The sequence below is a fragment of the Arachis ipaensis genome, chromosome B5 (genome assembly GCF_059453495.1).
Source record: "Arachis ipaensis isolate K30076 ecotype BB chromosome B5, ASM5945349v1, whole genome shotgun sequence".
Taxonomy (NCBI): domain Eukaryota; kingdom Viridiplantae; phylum Streptophyta; class Magnoliopsida; order Fabales; family Fabaceae; genus Arachis; species Arachis ipaensis.
Window position 1 is genome coordinate 131,040,734 of NC_142440.1, and position 6,002 is coordinate 131,046,735.

Genomic DNA, 6,002 nt, shown 5'->3' on the forward strand with positions numbered 1-6,002 from the left:
CCATATAATTCATTCTTTAATCGGTTATTATCTATTGTAATAATTATTTTTAAATATTATGTCTTAAATATTCTCTCACATATTATATCTCTTTAAAGTTAGAATATTTAAATTTAAATTTAAACCTAACAAAACAAAAAATAACAAATCAAAATTAAACTCTAACAAATTAAAATTAAAATAATATTATCAAAATCAATTTTTTCGGTTTTAAGATTTGTATATATGACTTTTTCGGTTCTAATTAATAAGACAAATTAACCCAATTATTTTTGGATGAGTTTTGCATGTATTAAGAAATTATTTAGTGTGCAATTTTGTAATTTTCGATGTGTTATAAAATTATTTATATTAAGAAAAATATAAACACGGATTTGAATGAATTTTGAATTGTACTAAAAGTATTTTGTGTATTATCTTATTAGTTTGAATATGTTAAAAAATAATTTATGTTAAGAAAAATATAACATACAAATTTAAATAAATTTTGGATGTGTACCAAAAGTATTTTGTATGTTATCTTATTATTTTAGATGTGTTGTAAACCCCGGTTAAATTAGTAGATAATTAGTCAATAAATTAGTTTTTAATAAGGAGGATTAGAAATGTGAATGCTATATTAAATTAGGGTAGAGCTCATCGAAACGAGAATTTTGACACTAATTTCGAAGAAAACGGTCCAAAATTGGACCGAAAGGACCGAACCGGTTGAACCGAATCCGAACCGGGCTATCGGTCCAACCGGACCAGCCCATTAAAAAGAGCCACGGGCTCTTTTTCCCTCATTTCCTCAAGGACGCAGCTGAGCTCCAGGGAGAGGAAAGGAACGCCGAACCTTTACGGCAAAGTTCCAAATCCCGTAATTCCTCCGTTCGAGCTCCAATCGTCGCACCGTTTGCAGCCACGCGTTCACCGCGTCGAGCTCTACGTTTCTATCGGAACAATTTCATAGGTAACTTGATATTCCACTTCAGCCTCTCATTTCCCCCAATTTTGGAATTTTAAGTGGGAATGTTGAATTTCTTTGATATTTGATGTTTTAGGATCCAATTAGCTTGAGAAAAACGTTCACTCTTGCTTATGTGAAGCTTGGGTAAGGTGAGGATACGATAATTCTATTTTATTTTCATTAAATTTGAGCTTTGAGTATTAAATTGGGTATATATGTATTATGAATGTGTATTAGGTTGAAAATAAATAATTGGAGCTTGAAATTGTGAATACTGGAACTTGGAGGAAGCGGATTAGTTGAGTTTTGAGGGGCTGTTTTGGTTTTGAATAAATAGCTTTGGTCGTTACGTGGAAATCGGCTAAGGTATGGTTTAGGTTTCTTGCATTTAATATATAATGTTCTGTGAAAACTTAGGCTAGATGACCATTGGATAAGTTGGAATGCAGGTGTATGTTTAATGTTTAGTAATTTATCGATGAATATATTTGGTTGAAGTTTATTGGATAATTAGTTTTTAATTTTGGATGGTGAATGTTGTTATGTTAATTTGGAGAGAATTATAGTTGAATGTTATTGTTGATTAACTAATGATTTGGTGAATTATTGATTTGAGGTATTTTGTGTTAAAAGCCTAGGATTTGTGAACTATGATCCTTAGTTGAATTTTGGTTGTTGGATTTGAATGTTGTATGAGTTTAATTGTTGATTTGAGGTAGATTTATTGTGGTGGTTGTTATGATGATGAGAAAGGGTATGTTGAATTGAAAAGAATACAGGTTTGGACCCGAACAGGGTGGCAAAGTCCGAGTTTTAGAGGAGATGCTGCCGAAATTTTATAAAAATTAGAGATTTTGTTTATATGATTATCTAAAAAGATTTAGATTTAAAGGTTTGATTTTGAGTTATTAAGAAAATGAGCATGTTTTAAGTTTAGTTCATTTGGAAAAGAATGAATTATGTTTTGAATTGGAACTATTGATGGACGGAATGAGAGGTGTGATAATGAAGGATAATGATTGAATATGATTGACATATAATGATGAATGAGATGTGATTGAGAATGATGTGGATGTTGATGAATTTTAATTGAATTATTTATATGGCTTGTGAATTTGAATAATCTGAGATACGAGATTCCCTGGATTAAGTGCCGTGGCTTGCCACCACGTGTACCAGGTTGAAAACTCGATACTCTGTTGACCCTACGACGTAAGTGTGACCGGGCACTATATAAATTCCCGGGAATGTTACCCCCATTGAGCAATATTGATTATTTGAGAAAAATCTATGCATAGACTCTTGGGGATGCACGTCGGGGGACCGTCTAAGGACAATTCAGACTTGTCGGGTTGGCTGGATAACCGACAGATGAGCCTCATCAGCCATAGGACAGGCATGCATCATATGCATATTACTTGAATTACTTGCTTATGCTCTAATTGGGTGTGCCTATCTGTATTTGCCATGCTAAATGTGTATTTGTTACCTGCAGTAATTGTAACTTTCTTGTGTTTGCCTTTATCTGTTTATTTGTCTGTGAAAATGCATGATGGAATTGGAGGTATGGAGGAATGGCAGTATAGGACTTAGATTTAAGGTTAAGTTAAGTTAGGATTAAATATTTTTAGGAAACCACCTTTTAAGGCTTCTGTTTAATACTTTAAGCTCTACAATCTGAGTGTCGGCGTTCTAGGATTGCCTCTGGCATTCCCAGGACCTTATATATTATGTGTGTGGCACCTTTACCATACTGAGAACCTCTGGTTCTCATTCCATACTATGTTGTTATTTTTCAGATGCAGGTCGAGAGGCATCTCGTTAGGCGTCTGGACTCTTGAAGCGGAGTGGTTACTGGGATATTTTGTTATATTATGATGTATATATATGTACTTAGATTTCTCTCCGCATGACTTATTCTTTTTGATCCTCTTAGAGGTTTATGGAGAGGCAGGATTGTGTGTATGTACTTTTGGGTTTTGGATATGTATGTATATATGTGTAAATATTCTCCGGCCAGTCTTGACTTCGCAGGCTGAGTTAGGAGCTTGTTATTTTGTATCTTTGGCACTCTATTCCTACTTCTGTTATCTTATGTTTGACAGTTACGGTTTTCTTAGCATGCAAGTTAACTCGTTCCTTGAGCGTTGCGCTTTTATCTCGCGATTTTTATTTCCCCTATCCTTCAAGGCTCCTAGTATATTATAACTCTTCTGCTATTATATGTACTTATTTTATTTTAGAGGTCGTAATACCACATCACCTCTGTTTTACGACTTAAGCGTAAAGCTTTGTGTGGTAGGGTGTTACATTAATGGTATCAGAGCAGTTCGTTCCTATAGAGCCTGAAAGACGGACTGATTGTACTTCTGTGCATTCTCTGTATATGTGTTTATGTGCTATTAGGATATCTGATTGATATATATGGCATAAACGTTTGTGAGCATGCATTTGGAACTTAAAGCATTAGACCTGCGATATTGAGACTGATCAACTTAATATCACTTGTTTGGTGTGTATAGGGACCAGATGTCGACTCGCGGACGCGGTCGCGGGCGAGGTAGAGGTAGGACAGGCACCGTTACTCCTGTACCCACAGGGACTGATCCAGTAGACTTTATGGCTGCCTTGGGAAATATGGCTGCAGCTATGCAGGCAACAGCTGAGGCACTGGGTAATCAAATAAATCAGGGTAATCATGGGAACAATAATGATGAGGACGGTCCTATGACACTTGCTACATTTCTGAAAGTTTGCCCTCCGACTTTTAGGGGAACCTCAAATCCCACTGATGCAGATAATTGGATTCAGGCTATGGAAAGGGCATTACAGGCACAACAGGTTCCTGAAGAGCAATGGGTTGAATTTGGAACTTATCAGTTGCAAGGTGAAGCTCAGTATTGGTGGCAGGGAACACGACGTATCCTGCAGCCTGATGGTGCTGCGATTCCTTGGGAGGTTTTCCAGACAGAGTTCTATAAGAAATACTTTCCTAATTCAGCCAGAAATGCCAAGGAACTTGAATTAATGCAGTTAAAGCAGGGACAGATGACTATTGCTGAGTATACTAGCAAATTTGAGGAGTTATGTCGCTTTTCTCGTATCTGTCAAGGTGCGCCTGAAGATTTTGCTGAATGGAAGTGTATTAAATATGAGGGAGGTCTTCGGAGCGATATTCTGAGCTTCGTTGCCCCAATGGAGATCAGGGTGTTTTCTGAATTGGTGAATAAGAGTAGGGTGGCTGAGGATTGTGTGAGGAAGGCGGCAGCAGAGAAAGGAAGTTTGAGGGTGCCTTTTCAGAGGCCTTCAGGGAGGAACTTTGCTCCGAGAGGTAGGAATTTCAAGCGTGGAGGCTTTGTTCCGCAGCAGACTCAGGGTCAGGGTAATTATAGAAGGCCGAATATTACTGCTAATCAAGGAAAAAGGTTTGGGAAGCAACCACAGTAGGATCTGAATTGTCAGAAGTGTGGAAAATATCATCCTGGAGTTCCGTGTAGATTAGGACTTGGAGTGTGCTATTCCTGTGGACAGCCCGGGCATATAGCCAGTAATTGCCCTGAGAAGAAGAAGTATGAGACTGGTAGGGTGCAGCAGCCGGGGAGAGTATACACCACTTCTACCATTGGTGCTGAGGGATCTGAGACACTGATTAGAGGTAATTGTGAAATGGCTGGTAAAATCTTAAATGCTTTATTTGATTCAGGAGCAAGTCATTCATTTATTGCATTTGAAAAGGCCCATGAATTAGGATTGAGAATGGTGGTTCTAGGTTATGATTTGAAAGTATATAATGCTACTCATGAAGCTATGGTGACTAGGATAGAATGTCCACAAGTTCCTTTTCGAGTGCAACAGCGTGAATTTGTGCATGATTTGATTTGTTTGCCTATGACTGGTCTTGATCTCATTTTGGGATTGGATTGGTTATCCAAGAATCATGTTTTACTTGATTGTTCTGAAAAGTCAGTACAGTTTATGCCGGAAGGGTCAGAAGCACCGGTTGTGGTGAATAGTTACTATTTGAATTCTATGATAGTAAACTGTTCTTGAACCAAATGTCAGGGTACTATGTTATTAACTGCGGGAGTATCAGGTGATGATCAGAGTTTAGAGCAAATTCCGGTTGTATGTGAATTTCCAGATGTGTTTTCGGATGATATTAATGAATTCCCACCTAACCGAGAGGTTGAATTTGCAATTGAGTTGGTACCTGGATCCGGTCCAATTTCAATTACTCCTTATAGGATGTCGCCTTTAGAAATGGCTGAACTGAAAGCTCAGCTGGAAGATCTGTTGGGTAAGCATTTTATCCGACCAAGTGTTTCTCCGTGGGGAGCGCCAGTGTTACTGGTAAAGAAGAAGGATGGGAGTATGCGGCTGTGTGTCGATTATCGGCAATTGAATAAGATCACTGTGAAGAATAAATATCCGTTGCCTAGAATCGATGATCTAATGGATCAGCTACAGGGTGCCAGTGTGTTTTCTAAGATTGACCTGCGATCCGGATATCATCAGATAAGGGTTAGAGACGAGGATATTCCGAAAACTGCTTTCAGGACCCGTTATGGTCATTATGAGTATACAGTGATGTCTTTTGGGTTAACTAATGCCCCGACAGTATTTATGGATTATATGAACAGGATTTTTCGACCGTATCTGGACAAGTTTGTTATTGTCTTCATTGATGACATTCTTGTTTATTCTAAGACTGAAGAGGAACATGCTGATCACTTGCGGATTGTGCTTCAAATTCTGAGAGATAGGAAGTTATATGCTAAGTTATCTAAATGTGAGTTCTGGAAGAGTGAAGTGAAGTTTCTCGGCCACGTGGTGAGTAAGCAGGGGATAGCTGTGGATCCTGCTAAGGTGGAAGCAGTGATGAATTGGGAGCGACCAACTTCAGTGACAGAGATCAGGAGTTTCTTAGGTTTGGCAGGGTATTATCGCAGATTCATTAAGGGATTTTCACAACTCGCCTTACCTTTAACTAAGTTGACTAGGAAGGATACGCCTTTTATCTGGACTCCGGAATGTGAAGAGAGCTTCCAGGCAT

General features: G+C 38.1%; 1 pseudogene; it reads left to right on the forward strand.

Annotated features, from left to right (window-relative positions):
- Window positions 1–3,478: 3,478 nt before the first annotated feature.
- LOC148565794 (uncharacterized) lies at window positions 3,479–5,661 on the forward strand (annotated as a pseudogene).
- Window positions 5,662–6,002: the final 341 nt, after the last annotated feature.